Source organism: Salarias fasciatus, chromosome 10, assembly GCF_902148845.1.
Source record: "Salarias fasciatus chromosome 10, fSalaFa1.1, whole genome shotgun sequence".
Classification (NCBI taxonomy): domain Eukaryota; kingdom Metazoa; phylum Chordata; class Actinopteri; order Blenniiformes; family Blenniidae; genus Salarias; species Salarias fasciatus.
The window spans coordinates 15,727,903-15,749,967 of NC_043754.1; the positions used below are offsets into that span (position 1 = coordinate 15,727,903).

Sequence of the window (22,065 nt, forward strand, 5' to 3'; positions counted from 1 at the left end):
ACCCAAATATTTCAAAACTCACTACTTGGTTAGTGAAATCTCTTTGCACCTTTTAAGTGTTTTGACTTTCATTAACAGTACTTTAAATAAACATGGAAATATTCAAATGCTAAATATTACTCTCAATGCAACAATTTTTTTTAAAAGGTAGCAGAAAAATTTTCTGTCTCATGTTCCAAAATGCAGCTCAGCAAGCCTGTGAGCAGAGGGAGGAGGCAGGTGAAGGTTCAATCCCCGTCCTCTCCTCTCCGAGGCGCAGTACTCTCGCGTTTGTCAGAGGAGGAAGTGCAGTTTGCGGTAACGCTGAATTGAAAGTACGCCATAAATATGGCGCCAAAAGAGTTTTCAAGCTGATGATAAGAGCTGATTTCTCTCTGTGTTGTCTTTTTTTTTTCTTCCGTGGGGGTGGGAGGGAGAGGTTGCAAGACGAGACCCGCCTGTGCAGTTTGTGCAGAGCGGCGTGCACGTACCGCGGAGAGGAAGCCGAGCGGAGGGAGCAAGTGAAGACGAGGAGAGCGCTTATGTTTTATTTGTGAAGGAGGGACGTTGCGAAACTGGTTGGTAATCTTTTTCTGACTCATCGTTTGGAAATAAAGCCCCCCTTTCTCTCTTTTTTTTTTCTTCTTTATTTTTTATCCTCCCCTCAAGCCTCCTTCTCTCGCTGCTCCGTCCCCCCTCCCGTGTGCGCCTGGCACCGGGGAGCAGAGCAGCCGGATTTTGACACCACGTTTGGGGCTGCTTTTTTTTTTTTTTTTTTTTTTTTTTTTTTGCAAAATGCGACATGCTTTCCTGTGAGCGCCGCGCGGTGCGCACCTCGCAGTTTGGCATAGAACCGTGAGCCGCGAGCAGGACCCGCAACCGGCACCGACCGACTTGTGAGAGGCTGTATCCCAGCCTGGCTGCCACTTTTTCTTTTTTTTTTTGTGGATTTTTATCCCAGGATTTGGACTCGGTCGTCGCTCTTTGCGGAGCTGACGCGCTGTCAGCGCGCACCGTGAGGGGAGGGGACCGGGAAGGGACGGTCCTGTCACCCAACGTGGACGCAGGCTGCCGGAGAGAGAAGGGGGGGAACTGAGTGGGAACCGGTCCTTAAACCCGACTCTGTTAAACTACAAATGCCCGGCTCTCAATGATTTCCTAATCTCTCCCGCCGTCCACGACCGAGGACGTTTCTGTACCCGAAGCTGACTGCGATCAAGGTAAAAACAAAAAAACAGAAATAAGAAATACTGCGAGGATTCGCACAAATGTGCAGAAACGTGAAAGTGTGAGCATTGCAACTTTGCAGCCGGTGCTATTTGGGAGCTGCGCGACCAGCAGGGCAGCAGCACTGTGCGCACTTTTGCAGCGGGCTTGTCAGTCACAGGCAGCGGGCAGCAGCTTAGCCTGAGCGGTGCATGTGGGTCGAAGAGGAGGAGGAGGAGGAGGAAGGGGGGGGGGGGGGGGGGGGGGGGGGGCATGTGTTTGTCGTGTTTCAGTAATTTGAAGCACAAATAGCCCAGCACCCCCTTTTTTTTTTTTTTTTTGTATTAAATTTAAATCCTTGCATGTGCGCATCCGAAAGAAAACTTGAACATGCGATGCTGCAGAAACGGAACGTGAACGAGCCTCCCCGGAGGGAATCAAGTGTGCGCGCTGGTAGTTGGAGAGTGTCCAAGTGCGCGTTATTTTTGCGCGTAATTGCAACAAATAGGCTCATTTGCAGCAGTGTGGCGAGGAATGTGAGTAGGTTATTTTTTTCCCCCCTCCCTCTCTCTCTTGCTTTTCTGGACAGCTTGGACCTCCAGACGCTCACAGCCGAGCGTGCACGAGAGGAGGTGAAGTTGTGTGTGCAGGGTGGTGGCACCGAGCGTCCACCGTCCCTGGGGATCCGGCAGGTTGCTTCACTGCTCAGTAAAAAAAAAAAAAATCAAATAAATAAAAAGGGGGCAAAGGGAAGCAGGGAGAAGCGGAGCTGCTTTTAGGAAGGCTGAGCACGCATGCACAGATACACGCATCAAGGAATTAGAGCAACTCCTCTCTGCCTCCTTCACCCCCCCCTCCTCCTCCTCCTGCTGCTGCTGCTACTGCTGCTGCTTCGTGCTGTGCAAGTCTAGCTGGCTCTGGAAGAGGGGGAGTGGCTGTTGTTTACCTCCTCAAAGTCAGAGCTCGAGCTGTATTGCCCAAGTTGCACGAGTGCAGGAGAGAGGCGCCCTTAACCAGGTTTTTGTTGTTGTTGTTGGGGATGCGTGTGGATGCAGATGGTGATGCCTTGAGCCACATGTCAGTAGGATTAATGGGGGTGCACGAGGCATTTTCCTCCTGTGTGTTTTCCATCCTTGCGTTGTGGCCACCTGCCCTTCATAATTGCATGGAGAACCTCTGTTAGCGCTGATCTTTAATGGATGGAGCAATTTATCTGTTTTCGGAGCTTAAGATGGCACACATGAGGCTCAAGTGACTCCAGCCTTGAATCAATTAAGCTGGAATCGTCTGGGGACTTGTTAAACGTTCCCATTTGTGACAGCAGCTTCCCCTCCACCCTCCACACGCTTACTCTTTTTCACACACGCACACACACACACACACACACACACACACACACACACACACACACACACACACACACACATATTATCACCACCACGTACATCATGCCACGCACGCCAGCATCCCTCCATCACAACATACGCACATTCAAGTACAGATGCACGTAGCGCTCTCTTGAAACTGTCTCCGTCACACACAGCCCTCCTCCCGCTGGGTATGAAACCGGAGATGAGTCACGGTGTGTGGGGGCATAACAGCTCTCGCTCTATTCCTCTGCCCCCCCCCCCCCTCCTCAGTCTTTCGTATCATCCATGATGCACTGCTGTCTTGTCTTCACTCATGCTCTCCCTCTCCTCCTCTCTCCACCTACTTCTGGGTCTCTCCCTCCTCTCGCCTAGAGACAGTGGTTGTTTACAAAAGCAAGTGAACGGGGATGAGTGATGTTTTTATTTTGCATCCATTTTTTTTTTTTTTTGATGACAGCCCTCTCAAGTCAATCATCCATCTTTTACTCCCTCCTTCAGCATCCATTGCTCCACTTCTTCTCCAGCATTTTATCCATCGTTGTACTCGTCCCTTGGCGATTGCACTCTGGCTTCTCTGATCATATGACTTCATAGCTCAGTTGAGAGGAGTGCGTCAGCCCTCCAGTAGTCGTATGAAACTCGAGCATGCACCCATTCGAAGCCTCATGTGTTCATACGCACACGTGTGTGAACGCGGGGGGGTGTGTACGTCTGTATTTGTGTCTGCTGCGTCGAGCGCTGAGCTCCGATTGGCTGCAAAAGGGGGTAAGGACCCCCACGTGGTGTGCTGTATCGCATTAGCAGCTATGTAGTGAAGACGATGAGGAAGAGGAGGAGGAGGAGGAGGGATGTTGTACATGAATGGACCGTTGACGTCACATGAAGCGTACCCTCAGTCCTCCACGCTCACACACACATTTTCACACACGTTGATGAAGAGGGTTTCAGGGCAGTGTGCGTGATTAGGAAATGTGTGTCATATAAGAGGGATGGGAGCGGAGCGAGAGCAGAGGGATTTATGGGGTTTGTGTTTGAGCTGCCTGCAGGCATGTTGGCGAGCTGTCATGGAACCAGCTCTCTGCTGCACGCTGCTTACTAACCAACCATTCTGCATGTTAGCTGCAAAGATAACGCTATAATGATGTGTAATCTATGTCTTATTCCATGCGCCCTTTTGGCTTTACAAAGCAGTTGAGTACAACTTCCACTCTGGATGGCGATGTTTCATTTTTCTTATTGTCTGAATGGAAACACAGAATGAACAAAAAGTCAACGTAAAAATAGTTTTTCAGTTCATGAAGATTATTGTAAAGAGGTTACAAAGCAACAACATCAGTGCTGTAACATGTAATTCTCCTGGCAAACTCTGAAAATCTGCTCTCATTTAAGTCTGTTTCGCTGTGGTTGGTGAAGCGTCAGGATCCTCAGAGAGCTCATAGTCTCAATGATTTAGAGGAAGAAGCGGCTGCAGAGTCCAGCAGGAGCAAACATAACAGTCACAACATGTCAAGAAGTCCTCAATAGCCCCTAATAATCCACTTAGCCTCTTGTGCACAAGAGGCAAGCCGACGGATTTGCGATACAGCTAGTTTGTGAGGATCAACTTCTGGCTTTCAGTTATGAATGGATGTGTATGGGCTTGTCTGCCTCTTCAGCATGTCTGCTTTTGTAAAGCAGCTTTGGGATGCAGGTGACTGACAGGTCAGTGGAACCTCTTCTGGGATGCCTGTATTGATGTGGACGGATGCCCTTCAATATTCTGCCCATGTTGCAGACGCCACACTCAAAATCTACAAACATCTGCAAATAATGCATTCGCCGGGCTGCAGGGTTCTGTAGTGTTTTAGCTCACTCATCTCATTGTGAGAAAACAACTAGTGCAGGTTGGCTTGGGGAATGTTTCTGTGTGGAGTTTGCATGTTCTGTGCATGCATGATGGCAGTTTGCCTCTCACAGTCTACAAGAGTTCCTTTGAGCTTAACTGTTCTTTTCTGATTTTCAATCAGTTAAAAAACTGTATATCATAACCTATCGTTGCAAAAGCAACAGGATTTCAAAAATGAATTGTGTGCACGTCCATTTAAATGACTCACTGGCGCTACAGCTGTAGATCAGTTAAGCTGCTGTAATTGTGTTGGTCCTGTTGCCCGACCTGTCCAGAAAGCACTCTGTATTTGCACAGTGTCAACTAGTATATGCTCCAGCCTCTAACAACCCAGACATGGATGAAGCGGCGTGGAAGATGCACGGCTGCATGGACGGATTCCTCATTTCTGTGGAAAGATCCTTTATCTGTAATCACGCTGTCAAACCCTGATAAATGTCACCGTGTGGCAATTAGTTGATGTCTTGTGTTACAAATTTTGCAACATGAAAACTGTCATGCGGTTGAAAAACCTCTGCAAGCATGCTTTCCTGCATTACTCACAGTGACGTGTTTTGCCACGGCTTGCTCTCGGTGGATGACCCCGCTGTGGCTTGGAAGCTCATTAAGCAGCAGCAGCAGCTTCTCCAGCGTGCATGTGTGCACATGTTAACCTGCTGTTCAGCGGCCAGGAGGTGACGTCAGACCCCTACTGGAGAGGAAGTCTTATGGAGTTTCTTCATGCTTTTTTTCATCTTCTTGTCCACGTGTCGGCATGACTCAGCCTTGTTAGGGAAGTATAATTGCAAACGCTGCACACCTGCACACATGACTGGCGAGGAGGAAAATGCGGCGGATATTTCATGGCAATACTATCTGCAGGAATAATTGGAATGTGCTTCATAACAGTTTGGCCTGCAAAACCTGTCCCTCGCTGACTGAATGAGAGCAGTGGATGTTCTGGCGCAGCAGATGGCTTTTCAGATAAAATTAATGATCTGCTTTTTTGTCATAGCTTACAGTGAAGTCTGTTGGTACTACAGAGTGAGACAGTGGCATCATTAAGAGCACAACTCACAGAGCTCATCTTTAACAGTCTTTATTCCAATTTCTTTGGTGTCTTTTCTGTATGTCTTCTTCTGGATATTAGCTCAGTGGCTTTGTAGCCTGATTAAATCATTATTTGTGCCTTTCTTTCTTATTTGACTGGTGGCCATGTACGTATTGAGACAGCTGGGAACTGCTGCGATGAGTCAGAGAGATCTCGACTTATGAGATGTGGGAATCTTGGCATCATGTCTTTCTCTCTGGTGACCTCATGTAATAATTCCCAGCAATGCTGTGCAACCATCAGCAGCCATAGTACTTTGCAGTATCTTTAACCTTTTAAAAAGAATGACTTGGCAAAATGATAAAATAATGGGAAGAGAGAAGCGTTACCGACAGGCACTTTAGGAGTTCGTTGCTATAATATTCATCTTCAGAGCACCTCAGGTATCGAGATTGCACAGTCCAGCGACGCAACGTGTTACTGGATGCACAGCAGGGTTCCTCCCCTGTCCGTACGGCAGGTACTCAATGACAGTTAAGTGAGCTGGATGCCGTTCAATTTATTATCGCTTTCTTGCTCAAGAAATCTAAGTGGTAAAGTGTCCCAGTCAAGGACACGACAAAGAGAACCCAGCCTGTGACCTCCGGCAGACAGGATAACTTCACTTTTCAAATGCTGAATTGGCAACACAGGTATGGAAATGAATGAATAAAATAAAGTAGGATTAGAAAACAATATTATTATAACAATGTTAGCACCTATGGGAAATTTGGAGGTACCAACTAACCTCAAAAGCATGTTTTTGGACTGGTATACAAAGAAAATCCATGCATGCAAATCCCACACAAGTGACAATCTTAAAACCTATTTATAATCCCAATTTCGCTGTATTAAATATTTGCAATTCTTAGTAATAAAACTATCATGTCAGGGAGTTTTGATGCCATAATATACTAATCGTTCTCGGTCTGGGGTTGGATTCAGGAAAGATTTACTGATTTTACAACTTCTACTGACAAGACAGCTTTATGAGTGACCTGATTACTCAAAAGGCTAAAATGACTCCCAGAAGTCCATCCATGGATGAAGGTTTCTGTTGTAGTCAGTGATATCAGAATTCACCACAGCTGAAAAATTAAACGAGACACTAACAGTGGTAGAAAAGAACTTAGATCTCTGATAGACTTTCAATATTTTTCTTTCCTTGAACATAAAGTTAAAATTGAACCACTGTTAACATTTACAGAACCCTGGCTCTTTTCTCTTACTGAGTATTGAACTGTTCTTTCCCTGCCTGTTTGCTGCCTCCCACTCCTGCCTCCAATAAAAAGCAGCATCTGAAAGGGTGTCAGCGCATTGATGGACAGGCTGACAGATGCTGCTTGAGCTCCTGATGGGATGAGCTTCAGGAGTGTGTGTTTTGTGTGTGCTTTGTGTGTTTGGTGTGTGTGTGTGGAGACAGAGGGCAAATAAATATTAGGCAAAAGCAGTATGCCTGGCCTTATTTTGCTTTTTGAGCATCCGGTGATCCAAAAAGAAATTACATACTTAATCAGGATGCCATTCTGATATATTTTTCAGAGGTAATTCAGAGTAATCCAGTAATTAGAATATACTGTAAACACTAAAGATAATGTGTGGAGAGGACGTAGTTGAAAGGAAGCATCGATGTGTGTTTTTAACTTTTACACTTCTGAGAGTCACGAGGAGTGAAGGGCACTGCCCCCCCCCCCCCCCCCCCCCCCCCCCCATCACCCCATCACCCCCCGCCCCTCCACTCTCCTCCAGCAGATAATGAACTCCTGATGGCAACAGGGACGGGAGCTATGGATCAGTCTCTGTGTTCCTCCGCCCTCCTCCCACCTGTCCCCCCCCCCCCCTTCGCTCCGTTTCTCTCCTCCTGAGTTTTGGCTCGGCCCCAGCCTCCCTGGCTCCGGCTCACCTCCCTCATTGTTTGTCAGCAGATTTCAGGAGATGGAGCAAGAGGCTTAGTTAGAAAATTATTTGGACCTCAGCCCCTTTCTTCTGTTTTTCTGTTTACTCATTTCTTCTCTCTCTCTCTCTCTCTCTCCCTCCAATCTTTTCTGTTTTCCGCTCGCTCATTCCTGCCCTCATAATGTAGCAGCAGCAGCAGGAGCAGTGGCAGCATCAATAAATATTGTGTTAATGTTCTGGTGGCTGGAGCCAGCAAGGTGATAAAGGAAATCTATTTGATTTCTGTGGCTTGTTTCTTTGGCCCAACGCCTCTCTGCTCGGTGTGTGTCTGTGTGTGTACTTATGGTGTTGCAGCGTGCAGTATGTGTGTGTAAGGACATCACTTTTTTGTTTGGCGAGACTTAATTTTTTATTCATAACACCACTACACTGCTTTCATATCTTCACTCGTCCTCTACTTTTTTATTTCCTCCTATGTTTCCACATTTATTTCCTGCAGATATCGACATTTATTTATTCGTTTTATTACACATGCCCTCGAGGACATAATCCAAATTTTTTATGGTCAGCATAATGGTCAAACACTCATAATATTGAGAATCAGCTACTGCATAGTAATGCCACGCAAAGAAGCTGCTTTAGTCCACATTATGTACGAAGCAAACCAGTTTGTATAAAGAGTTATTTGACAGCCTCTTGGTGAACAATTGATGATCTATCAGATGGAGATAATCAGACTCATTCTTGGACTCTCAGGGTTTCATCGAGAAAAGTATTGAATCTGATTTTAAAACAAATGTGAATGCTAAACAACATGGCTTTTTGTAGTTAGATATTGATGCCTGAGGTTATTATTTCATTCTGCCTTGCTTGGATCAATGGTTCATACCTGCAGTCTGTGAACACTGCCAGATAAAATAGTTATTTGAAAAAAACAACAAAACACTCAATTTTTAACCACTGATCTTCTAGATCTTATATGCAACTTAAAGAAGAAAGGTTCAGCTTACAATATATTACCAAAGGTCGATTGACCGATAATAACAGTAAAGTCGACATTGGGAGGAGCGTGGGGTGGATGGATGGATGGATGGATGGATGGATGGATGCAGCTTAACAGCATCTCATTAAGATGCCACAAACCTAATCAAGAATTTCATGTGCTTAAGCTAAACCAATTAGTGACCTTTGACAAGGTGCATTTCACCATATACATTTATTTTTCAGGAAATTAGCATGCAATCTCAGGAGGACCAGGCTGTCCGAAGAGCGAGGATATTTTTATATCTTCAAGGTACATGATGGCAAAAGCAATGCACAGCTCGAGCTGTTCTTTACTGGTGTAATTATCTAATGCCATTTTGAGGTACTGATAATATCCTGGCTTTATAGAGTTTCTTTTTCACACATTACTGAATAAAATACTAAAGGATTTTGCTGTTTACTGGATGTTAAAATGTTTTAGTTTGACCAACATGTGGCTATTTCTTACCTCCATCATTCATTTGTGTGTAATTGACTAAAACTGTGGGACTATTTCTATTAACAGAAATTAACATTAATTTCCACGATGATGCATTTAGATTTGCGGTAAATACAGTGGTGTGAATGTCTGTCATGACACTGACAGCATAAAGTATCATACATAAACAAACATTTTTCAAAAAGATGTCAATAATCCACACACATCCTTAATAAATCTCATCAAGTAGGTGAAGTTACTTCGGGAATAATCTCGGCTATCTTTCTGAAGAGTCAACTGATGTTTCTGGCATTGTTAACTCACCTCTCTGAAGCCGTGCTGCAGCGAGCAGGGGTCATTTATTACTTGTTTCTCTGTTGCTTTACTCTTCGCTTCAGGAAGCCCCGCTCCCCCGAGTGCAATACGAAAATAACTAATTCACTTAGCCGAGACCACAGTCTTCAGTATTTGACATCAGGAGCGAACTTCCTTCTATCCAACGGTTCCCCATGGAGCATTCAGTGGGGGGTGAGAGGGTGAAGGGGTGAGGGGGTGAGGGGGTGGGGGGGGGGGGGGGGCAACAGGGAAGAGAGCTGATGGGAATGGTGATGGTGATATCAGCATCGGAGGGTGACTCATGACTGCTCTTAAGTGGCTGTGAGCCTTCCAGTCAGTCAGGAGACTGTGTGTGTGTGTGTGTGTGTGTGTGTGTGTGTGTGTGTGTGTGTGTGTGTGTGTGTGTGTGTGTGTGTGTGCGCCGAATGAGGTCGTGCGCTCAGCAGTGAAGTTCCCAGCTTGGAAGTTAAGCGCAGCCTGCATGTGCTGTGTTCCTCTCACTGTGTCAATAAAATTGACTTCAGCTTCTCACATTGAGGGATTATTCAATCAAAACTTCAAGATTTATTCTCCTCTCTGTGGGATGTAAAGCTTTCTTTTTTTGTTTTTTTGTTTTTTTTCTTTTTTTCTGTTCTGAAACCAGAGTGAAATCATTTTCAGGAGATCCAGAAGCGTTGCGTTGCACATGTTGTAGCAGCATGCGGTATTTACAGAGCCCCATAGACTTAAGCTGGATTAAATCAAATTGTATGGCACAATCTTTCAGATCACAATTTTCTTTGGAATATCCATCTAACGTCTTCATCCAACTTAAGATCTTTGTTGTACTGGAGCCGATCTCGCGGGACTATAGGTAAAGTCAGGTTACTCCCTGGACAGGTCAAAGTATTCTTGGTTGGAGGTGAGAACTGCTCCCTAGGAAAACCTGAAGTGGGGTCAAGAAAGAAGAAACCTCAGAAAAAAAAAATAACCATGATGAGAGTCCCTCCTCCAAAACAGATTGGCAGTGGATCAAAACAATGCCTTTGTAAAAGAAGGAACTGAAAGGTTCAAAACAAAGTGGGTGGCTGCGCTCCAGGACTGCACGGCTAACCACTTCCTCTGGTTCAGAGAATGCACATTACGCCGCGTCACAGTCTGCGTGGACGGTAGCTTCTTCCCTCGGCGTGAGAGAAGGTGCTTGATGACAGCTGAATGGGCCAGGTGCCCTCCATCTGTCTCCTGTACCTGCTCTCTCCTGTCAGTCTGGGAGAGAGAGAGACACTCCCACACAGATTCAAGTCTGCAGCCAATTTAAAGTCACCCATTAACCTAAAATGCTTTTTGGATTGTGGGAAGGAGCTAAAGAAAAGGAGCTAAAGTATCCAATAAAGCCAGAAAATCTGTACAGAAAAAGGATGTATCTGATTTGTTGTGTGGATTCAGAACATATGAGGATGAGATGCAACTCCCAGTTGTGTCTATTTAAATTCTGGAAGGAGTGAGATTTCATTAACTGAAGGAGAAAACAAAAAAAACAAAAAACTGAAGCACATCGTTTTTTTGTTTACTATGCAGAAACCGAGTTAGAGAGGCAAGGACAGCATGAACACCTGCGAGACAGAAGCAGAGGGAACAAAAACCTCATTCTGTCATTGTCTGTGCATAATGTGTCAGGCTGCTTTATTGAGTTTAGGTCACCGAAGCAAATGAAGCGTGAGCCACTTCGCTCCCCTTGTGGACGGCTGCATCGATCGAAGTGGAGGCATGTCTGTTCTGTCTGACATGTGAGATGAACGGGTGAAAAATGCGCCTGAAGCGGCTTCGAGTGTTGACGAGTTGTGACAGTCCACAGCCGTACTATCAGGTGCACTTACACACACACACACACGCAGCTGAACTTGAAGCTAATTGCTCAGCATTTTGCTTTGACCCGATTATATATTACAGCATCGGACACAATAACTCCGGCCACTAATGATGGCGCTCCATGAAAAAGCAGGATTTGCTGACATGGCTGTTTCTGAGGTCAAAGCCACAACTTCAGGCTGCTTTTGGCGGTGAAAGAAAAGCCAGGGGATGTCTGGAGGTCCCGCCGCTGTGCGTAGAAATGTTAATGATGGCGTAATTGTTGACATAAAACATGCTGATCGGGACCAAAGTGCCGGGCTGACTGACAGGCTGGAATTGCAGACCTTTAACGCAAACCGGCAGCAAATCCTCTTGATGGAAGCGGTCAAACCTGCAAGTGTTTGGCATTTCTGCTTGATACATAGCTCGCATGATCAATCAACAAATCATTTACTGGGAACTTGCTGTTGATTGACCTATCAGTCATTGGGCTTCTCACATAATTACAAGTTAATGCACACTCGAGCTCAAAATAAACATGTCAGATAGCCTGAAGGAGAGCCGCTTCAAGTTACTCCCTCCTGCACGAAGACAGGAGGGGCTGGGAAATGACTGGCCTCGTCTTTCTCTGTTCAGAATTGAGAATACAAGCTAAATGTCCAGAAAATTGAAGAAAAACTTCCTAAATTAGAAGACAACAGGAAACAAAAGGGGGAAATTCAGGAGATTATTGGGGGATGTTTTGCACACTTGCAAACGACCTAATTATGAGAACTGGATTCAGAATGTCTAAGTAAAACAGCCCCCCCCCCCAAAATAAACTCTTCATCTAAAAATGTCAGGGTGTTAAAAGATGGAGCCCTGTCTTTTTTTTATCCATACACTGAGGGAGAGAGAGAGAGTGTGCATCTGTGTGCGTGTGTGTGTGTGTGTGTGTCTACCTTTCATGTTGGGATGTGTGTTGGGTGCTTTCTTTTTCTTGCACACCTGTTAGCGTGGCCCTGATGATGATGTTTGATGTGTGCGATGTGTGTCAAATGTGTTTTTCTTTTTTCTATCACTTGCAAGTGCAAGCGTCTTTTCTCTGTGTGTGTGTGTGTGTGTGCGTGTGTGCGTGTGCGTGTGTATGCACGCGCGCACGTGCCCATGTTTGATGTTGAGGTAAATACTTGATACCCAGCCTCACACGTTCAAACACATACCCTGACATTTTGATTTTTTCAGATCATTCCTAAGAGTTGCCCTATTTCCCCAGCTCTCTCTCTCTCTCTCTCTCTCTCTCTCCCTCTCCCTCTCTCCCTCTCTCCCCCCACCTCCCTCCTCTGTATTTTTTCTTTTATACTTAATGTCTCTTTCTCACTCTGCCTCTGTCTTTTCTCTCCCTGGTCCCTCAACCTTACTTAATAAATCTTTGTGATTCTTTTCTTTGCTGCTCTCTCCCTCTCTCTTTCTCTCTCTCCCTCTCTCTCTCTCTCTCTCCCTCTCCCTCTATACCTGTCAGACTTGTCAGTGTAAACTGCTTTCTTTTGCCGAGTGTCTCTCTAGTGAATCTGTCCAAAAATAGCTCTGAGTGTGTGTGTCTGTGTCTGTGTTTGTGTGTGTGTGTGTGTGTGTGTGTGTGTGTGTGTGTGTGTGTGTGTGTGTGTGTGTGTGTGTTTCAGTTGAAGCTGTATGTCCTCTGTCTTGCTTGTACACATGGCATTACCACTGCATGGACAAAGTGGTGCTCAACACACACACACACACACACACACACACACACACACACACACACACACACACACACGTGCCATCTTGGCTGTCATTTTTTTGTTTTTCACCATGAGGAGGAGGAAGCGTTCAGTGTTTATGGGATGGCAGAGGAGGGTAGGTGAAGGACAGGATCATTAAGTGTAGAGAGACTCGACGATATACGGTCAAGGAGATTTCCTTTTTGTTGATTTGTGTGGATGGATGATTGACTTTGGTCTGCTGTGTATCTAAACTACACACACACACAATATGCTTGACATGATTTCCTCTAAGAAAGGTTGTGGACCCCGTCTAAACACTCGCTTTGAAAATAAAAGCATTTTGACAACGTCAGGCTGTGAAGGCAGCCTTCTGACATGATGCTGCCTCCGCCCTACCTCCGTACCTCACTATGGGAACAGCTGTCTCATGCTGGTATATGGTTCTTGTTTTTGGCCCTGCGTGGAGCTGCCAGTCCTTCCCCAACAGTTCGGTCAGTAAATGAACCATTTATCCAGGAAACTTTGGATTCATTTGAAAAAGTTCTCCATGTTGTCCCAGCGACGTCGCCAAAATGGATCAAATTGATGATGAGGATATTTCTACTTAGAATGCAGCTCGATTTAACAAAGCTGCAGTTTGATTTCACCATAATAACTTCCTTGTATTGTAAGCATTATATGTATTGAATATGTTCTGCTGCTGCAATTTATTAGGAGAAGGATTCTGTTGCTTTCAAGTTTTAATAAAGAAATGAAATGTTACTTTTATGGGCGAAGCACGTTTTGTTTGGTTGTTCTTTCGATTTACAAGCAGATCAGATCATTTTTTATAACAGATTCTTCAAGAAAACTATAATTTTTAAAAGGTTTACACACTTGATCTTGGCATGTTGGAGAGTAGCTGCATGAAAATGACAAATTAGAAAAAGATAACAGACAGTTAGTAACTCCCCATTTTTCCAGTTTGGATGTTGCCAAAGGCTTTTAAGATTTTTTTTTTTCATTCTTGCTCCCCAGACATCAGGTCTTACCCTGTTTAATCAAACCCCCAACACACACACCATTAGGATCACTGAAGCAGGAAAGCACCACACGTGTGCTCACACAAACAAACACACATTTTATCTGCACTAACACATCTCTGCACACACACACACACACACACACACACACACACACACACACACAGACACACACAGACACACAGGCAGAGCACTGCCTCAGAGAGATGGCTTGTTATGAAGCAATTTATATGCAAGGATTCTTTATCAAACTGACTGACCTCTGGCACCTCGAGGAGTGCTGAGCACCGGCCAACTCTGCGTGTGTGTGTGTGTGTGTGTGTGTGTGAGCTGATTGGCAAACGGCCTCACGACCAGAGATTGTTGTTGTTGATGCTTGCGTCTTTTTTCAGTGTGTTTTTGTGTGTGTGTGTATGCGAGCATGTACGCTTAGCACCTTCATGGTCTGAACTATTGAAATCCTTTTTATGTGCATGGCAGAAAAACAAAAAAACAAAACTGCAAACGCATTTGGCGGCCTCTCGTTTGATGTGTGTGTCCAGATGTTCCAGCAGTCACTTAGTGTCTGTTTATTGTTGATGGTTCTGTCTGCTTCTTCTGATGAGCCAGCCCGCCTACTCATCTCGAGAGAGGACCGTGTCTGTGTGTGTGCACGTATCTGTGTGTGTGTGTGTGTGTGTTACCCACTGGGCTTCTGCATCTCCAAGTCTCTTAATAATAGATCGCCATCGTGGTAACTGTTGTTGTTCTGACCTTAAGTGCTGCAAAGTGCTAAAAAAGACACCATCCCCTCAGCAGCGTCTCTGCTGAAGTAAATGCACCGTCATGTACGGGGCCAACTGAGGGGGGTTGGGGAGTGTGTGTGGGGGGGGGGGGGGGGGGGGGCGGGGGCAAGCCAAGCAATGGAGTGACATACTTCCAGACAGACAAACAGATGGCGGGCAAATGGGGAGATGGGCAGAGAGGCAAAGAGTCAAGCAGTCAGAGAGACAGAAAGACAGATGGCGAGCTTACAGGGAGACAGACGGACGGACAGAATGACAAACGGGATGCAGCCAGTCGGACAGGTTTGGAAGCTGAAAGACGAGGAGACAATGTCCAGCGAGCGTCCCGCCTCTTTATTCACAGCAGATCAAGCAGATTATTTCAGTAACATCTGACGGGTTTGTGCCATCACGCCGGCTTTTCCTGCGAACCTGATTGGGATGAAAGATTAAATTTAACCTGGGTTCAGTTCTGACAGCAGTGTCTGGAGACTTTATTATTCAATCAACAGGCAGTTATGCTTGAATATTCCCAAAAGTGACATTTGTCAAAGCTGACAAGCATTTGTCTAATTCAGGCTCTCTTCCCAAGGAATCTGTCATAATTAAAACATTTGTTGTCTCATTTATGTTTCAATTGCACAAGTCTTTTAAAAATGCAGACACAATATCAAATAATAACTCCTACAGCTTCATATTATTGGGGATGCTGGTGTCAAATTACTCAATGGATGTTGTTTAGTAGCAAAATATGAAGTTTTTTCTGAAACTTTGTTGATGTCTTTAGATTTGGATGTTGATCGACATGTTTCAGACAGACGATGGACTTGGGTAAAAATAGTAACGCTGTTCTCTCACAGCCAGAGAATTTTCGATTCAAGCCCGAGCTTATTGGCCTTAAAGTGTAGAGTTTGCATGTTCTCCCAGTGTGTTCATGGATCTTTTTTTTTTCCCCAGGTAAATGTTTTTTTTATAGACTTAAGACTTAAGAGACATTGTCTGAACATCATTTGGTTTGTTAAATTCCACCAGAAATAGTTTTATCTTCAGAACAAAGTGACACAATTTACAGGGAATATAAAGAAATAAAAGGAATGCACAGTCGCACTCACATTAGGACTGACAGACAGCTTCGGCTTTCTGAATTCAGCACTTTTCTGCACATTTACTCTTGCCTGAGGTGGACCTTGTGTTGCTGTCAACAAAGAGAGCTTCTCATTGTACCGTTTTCCGTTTTCATCTGCAGTGACATCTGCTCACTTCACAATGGAGCAGATCAAGCTTCAGCAGCGCTGCTGATTCTGCTGGAATGATGAATCTGTCTCTTACTCCGCGATATAATGTGATCCTAAGTGTTTCTAATGATACTCTGCAGAATGCACAAACGAGCTGGGAGCGTTGGATTTCCTAATGCACAACTTTGGCGGTTTTTGTGCAGATTTGAGTCCTTTAGACTGTGCATGGATGACGAGGGATACTTTATGGAATCAAAATTTGATTGTGAAATGTCAGTCAGTCGGTTCAGTAGTTTTACAAAATGCCAAAAAAATGTATCCAAAATGGTGTTTTTTTTTTTTTTTTTTTTGCTGAGGTTGAATTACTTAAACATCTTTCACTGTGCTTCTAAATGATTGTGCAGTTTTGTAAAAACACATTTTCTCCTTGAGGGAGAAAACTAAGCTTTGTGTCTTACAGAAGACTTAAAGGACTTAACATCATTTCAATAAATGGCAGCTTTGTGCAGTTTCCTGTAGTCTGACTTGCATCTTTGTGACCTGCTCAAATTAGAAACCAAAAGGAGGAAAAACACCTACATGTGAAGAAGCTGCTACTTGCTGTGAGTGTTGGCACGTTCGGAGCGAGTCATGTATGAAGCAAACGCAATTAATTATCCCGCAGGAAGAGCTGCTCTCACCTGGCGCTGTCCTCCAACAAACACGTCTTTAAACTCACCCTCCTTTATCAGCACATGCGTGCATTTTGCTGAAACAGCTGATGTGCCACTTTCCGCTCTCCCACCTGCACTTCTGGTGTCCACGTCACTGTTTTCTGCGGCCCGAACTGCAGCTCATTTCAGAGACCGGCCCCCCCCTTTAAACATTCAGTCAGACGTAGTGCTCTCGGCAGTGTCATAGTCAGCCAATTAATTAGCTCCCCAGGTGACTTGGCTCTCCCAGCATGCATTAGTCAACCTTCTCACTGTAAATGTTTTGGGCTGTGCAGAGAGGATGTGGCTTACACCAGCTGATGCTGTTCAAACGGGAGCCGTAGGTGGTTTTCCAGACCCAGCAGAACGCATCAGGCCGGGTGCTTCTGTAGTATGGGATTATGGGAAGCATGTCTCTGTGTGCTTGACTTCTTTTCTTTTCATTTTTTTTTTTTTCGCACCCACCAGCACGCTCACAATAGACAGACTCTCTGACCACGTGGCGTCCTTCACGTCACCGAGTGTTTTCACAGAGAACAGTGCAACATGTCCCCAGACAGACTTTACACTCACACTCCATGTTGGTCCTATTAAACCTCCTTATCAGGGAGGAAAAACAGAATTTGCCGAAACTTGTTTCTCTCCGTTGCTTAAAGACACGGAGTTCAGATCCACGCCATTAGCTTATTATTTGAATTAATGAGCTCATTAGCAAAGCCAGCTCTGTTTAATAAAGCAGAGTGATTACAGCAGGATGTAGAGCTTAAGGTTCAAGGTTGTGTGTGTGTGTGTGTGTGTGTGTGTGTGTGTGTGTGTGTGTGCCTGCTTATTTTCCAAATTATGGTTATAAACTCTTGTGAACATTTGTTCAAATGCAGTTTGTTTTTTTGTGATACTCCTCTGTTTGCTTCTTAAACTCTTCTTCCTTCTGTTTTCCTCTGGGCTCTCAGTCTTTTCCAGTGATCTATAGTCTACCAGTCTGGATATATTCCTCCAATCTAACTCGGATCTTTCTGTCTGCCTCCACCTTTTGTGATATCTGTGTGTTTTCCTTTTGACTGACGATCCCTCTGTTCCATCTTCTGTATTGATCTTGAATTTACCGAGTCCTCATTCCTTCTCTCATGTCGTTTCCAAAATGTTCCCCCCTCCTTCACACAGCAGACAGAGCAATTATTTATTTGACAGAAGTGTTCAGCTGCTCCGCAATCACTTTATTTCATGATATGGTTGGGTTTGATTCTGTTTGATAGTGCTCTCTTCCTCGTGCAACACGGTCTCATTGATTCTGACATCTGTTTGCCTCCAGCTATTGTCCTGCTTCAACTCTGACAAAGCGCAGGTTGAGGCGGTGTTGCTGCAGGATGGGTTCCTAATTCAACAGAAAGCAGCAGTTTGTCAAAACATACACAACGCTGCACTGCTGTGCATCAGTACTCAGCAGCACTGTGCCGTCCGGGCTTTCACTACTTCAACTAATCTTCCTGTTGTTTCAATAATCTTTTAATTTTTTTATCATCTAAAAGACTTCCTATCAACGCATCCAAACATGAATGACCAACATATGCAGAAAGGTTAGTGTTAGAATCATATTCCAAATTATTTTATCGTCCAAATAAATGAGCAGATGAAAAATATTGCAGCCATCAGGCAGACAGGTGGTGGAGCAAAATCCAACGGTTTGTTTGTTTACTCTCGTTTGCTTTTACCCACATGGTGGCGAGTCAGGATTACTCCTGAGGGAACTCCCGGCCCTCCATACGAGGGAAGGAGCAGCTGAAAAGTCAACCAGGAGGCTATAAACTGTGTACACACACCGTGACATAGCGAGCTGTCCTGCACGGTATCAATAATCCACTTTGTTGTTGAGCAAACATCCGTCCGTCTGCGGCGAGGACCATGTCTTCAACCTGTCCGCCTGCATGTCGCTGCTTTTTCACTCCAGTGGAACGCTTGCCCTCTAATTCACACAGTTCTGTGTGATCACGTTAATGTTGACTGCAGGTGAAACGCAGGTCTTTGGGTTCGTAAGGTGCTCTGCTTCCAACGCCACACTCTGGCCATGTGGATGATCAGTAATCAGTAATGAATTATTATTTTTAAAGGAATAAATCATAGGTTTTCATTCAGGGATGCTTTGACAACCCTTTAAATAAATATTTCTTTATTTATTTTTTCATTTTTTTGTATGTTGTGCTCTGTGGGGTAACATGAATCGTCAGGAAACCGTACCCTGAGCGCGACGCACCGTTCAGCAGAACAGAATGATCTCCACTGTGTCTGCACTCCAGTGGATAAGTGAAGCCTGTTGCTGTAATAGCGATTATTACCATCATCAGAATGAGACACTTAGGTTTTGTATTGAGGCAGCGGCTGTAAGAAATGTCAAAGTCATCTTTTGCTGTGCAATACAGGTTTTTTAATTTTTTTTTTTTTTTTTTTAAAGAAACACTCACCTGTCATCGAGCGTTTTCAGCAGCAAATGTAAAAGCGCTAATAAGATGCTTTTAAGCAGAATAATCAGCACACTTAGCGAGGAGGAAAATCAAAGTCAGAAGTCGAATTAAAAACGGATTCAATTACAGGAAAAATGTGGTTTAAAGGAGTGTGGCTGGTGAGATAAAAGCGCGCTGCACCATCTGCTGTAGCCGCTTGGCAGGAGCAGACTGTCACATACCGCCTCTTTTTCTTTCTGTTCGGGAAGTAACCTAGTAAAGACCTGGAGTCTGGTTCACTGGACTGATTGAGATGAAGTTGTTCATTTGTGAGTCTTTTTCCATCTCCCTTTTTTCCTCCTTCACCCACTCCGGCTCTCCGGAGAACACAAAACATCTCAATCTTTTCTCTGGGCCGTGGCTCACTGGACTGATTGAAGACAGGGGTGTGTGTGTGTGTGTGTGTGTGTGTGTGTGTGTGTGTGTGTGTGTGTGTGTGTGTGTGTGTGTGTGTGTGTGTGTGTGTACAGCATGGGAGAAGGGCGGAAGGGAAGGCGTACGGCTGATGTGGAAGGGAAGGATGAAAGCGAAACGAAACAAAGGGGATGGCGAGCAGATGAAGAGAGAGTGAGGCGGCGTAATGAGGAATGGAGAGGATGGACTTCGAGGAGGTTCCTGGCAGCTGCAGAGCTGTTCGCCTGACTTGCGCCTCGGGTGATTCCTGCTCCTTAAAGAAGGAGGGATGTAGGTTTTAAGGAGATAAAGTGACATTTCCAATTACTGTCATGTTTTACACTTGATCGGGACGGCGATTTTCCTCCCTCACATTCAGAGATGCTGGATGGGAGGTGGAAGGGTTGTGAAGTTCAGCCCTCCTGGTAGCTGTGTGTCATACAAACCTTTCAGTATTGTCTGCTTAACAAAGATTTCAAGATTCAGGAATGGCATCAAATTGACATTTAAAAACAAAAGTGTTTTATGTTGTTAATACTTCCTACATCAAACATTTTTCAGCAGCCAAAAAAGTGGTTGTCGATGATTTCTCAAGCAGAAAAGTAGCAGCAGTGCCAAAGAAATGGCAAAGCACTGAGGGAAATTTCTTTAATTCGGTGCAGTTTCATCATCTGACTCGATGTACGAGCATTTGGCTCCGGCTTTCCTCCTAACAGGCATACGCCGAAACTGTTTCAGGACTAAAACACCAAAAGTGGGACAGACGAGCCCGACTCTCCAGCTGGTACAGTAGCGAGAAATTATACAGAGAATCAGTGTGGAAAGTCTTCACACGACGGGGAATACGGTTCTGGATTCCTGCACTTCACCAAGTCACAGCTTGTTAGCATTATCAGAAAACCAAATGAAATCCAAATGTCAGACGCGAGCTGTGGGCTCCCTGTACGTCAGTGTGAGGACACAAGTGATTTAAAGGATGTGCGCCTTTTATTCCAAACCGTTTTCACATTTAACATCTGTTAAATACCAAAACTGTGACGTAATCCTAATCAAACCATAATTTAATTCCTCTATTTTTAACTACCAGCTGCTGCTTTGAAGACTGATCAACAGAGGAGAAATGGGGAATGATTTATTTAAGATAATTATTTTCCTACAGGCTGCTTGGAAAATAAACCTTCCTTATGCAAAAACCTAAGCACTTAATGAATTTATGTATTCAACCTCTCTTAAACCAGAAGCTTAATTTATTGACGTCTTTGAAATAGGAATGTTCTCTGTTGGGATTTTATAGTTCAGTCTAATCCAGATGCTTTTGTTTGTTTCTCAGTGGGATGTTTTCTCTCAGTATGTGAAGGATAATGTGATGGGTTGATGCTGGTTGTGCCTTTTAATGGGATGTAACTGTTACTGAAGATATCAAAATGGATGGGTAATAAACAGACAGATGGGTCAAAATGTAAAATTATTGATCTCTTCATTTATTTTGAAATACCACTGCTTTTAGCTTCACAGTTAATCAGAGTGAGCTGTTCAAACTACTGTGCTCAGCTCCGGCACATTAAAGTCAGCTGGTCCCTCTTCACTGAATTTAACATTTTCATCTGTGTGGATCTTTGATCTCACGGAGAATTTAAACCGCGCTCGATTTTATCTCCATCATTTTATTCCTCGTAGTAGCGAAAGCACACATGTTACAGATTACATTAACAGCGGCTCGATGCGTTTCCTCTCCGTTCTGAGTGAAACCGCAACAGCCTGACGGTGTAAACAACACTCACACTCTGACCTGACGGAGGTCAGCCATCCACAGTTTTATTACAAGGACGTGTTTTTCCTTTCTCGACTTGTCGTCATGTCTTTTCAGAAAAAGTCCCTTTGTGTAACTCTATTTGCGTTTCTGTTTTTCACCAGTACCCACAAGTGTCCTTGAGCTGTCTTGTGGTTATATTTTTTCACGTTTGTCCCACCATCACTGACTTTACTGCGGACCCCAGCGCGGCGGCCGGGTGTCATAACCACAGTTTGTTGTATGAACTCTACTCGCTGTCACATGTCTGAATCAGATGTGAAGAGTTGATGGGAGCGCGGTCGAGGTGCAGCAGATTCTGTGTCTTTGAAAGGAACGTTAGAACAAGTGAGACATAACGGAGGAGCAGTTCGCATTGAGTATGTCTGTCTGCAAATTCTGCAAAAATGATTTCCAATGGCGGGAAGCCCAACCTTAATGATCCATCGCCTAAAAAGTGTTGCAGTCTTAGATGTGGAGAAATTAGTGCATAATTGTAAAGTCTCACATATGTTCAGTTTAAAAGTTAAGAACATTTGTCTCTCATATAAGTTAAAGTATCTAAATAGTGCAGAATGTGTTATTTATGGCTTGTGATGTACATTTTCTGTTTTTTGTTATTCCGGCAGCTCAGGTTCCTCAAACAACACTAAGCTTTTGTTGTGGATTTTTTTATGCTTGTTGTTTAAGGAACCCTGAAAACCTTTTGATCAGAGTTTTTTTCTTTCCTTTCCACTTTTTTTTCAGTCATTAAGCAGCTCTTCAAAGTAGAGGGACTGATGGTTTGCCTGACATCAGTGGGGTGAAAATCACTTGCTGAGAGGGCCTGGAGTTTGCATGTTCTACTTGCATGTTTGCAGGTTTTTGCACATTATTTTTGCTTTGTTTTCACAATGGAGGGCAATTCAA

The 22,065-nt window shown here is 44.4% G+C and overlaps 1 protein-coding gene across 4 annotated transcripts in view; it reads left to right on the forward strand.

The window, feature by feature from the left end:
- The first annotated feature begins 935 nt into the window (after positions 1-935).
- Positions 936-22,065, forward strand: part of jade2 (jade family PHD finger 2) — a 174,379-nt gene continuing 153,249 nt past the window's right edge. For 3 of the 4 annotated variants that reach the window (XR_003932254.1, XM_030100613.1, XM_030100615.1), the window contains exon 1: positions 937-1,199. The gene's annotated coding sequence lies outside the window, so the exon portion shown is untranslated. Of the gene's footprint in view, positions 1,200-22,065 lie in introns of all 4 variants that reach the window. The other variant, XM_030100614.1, reaches the window with a different exon arrangement.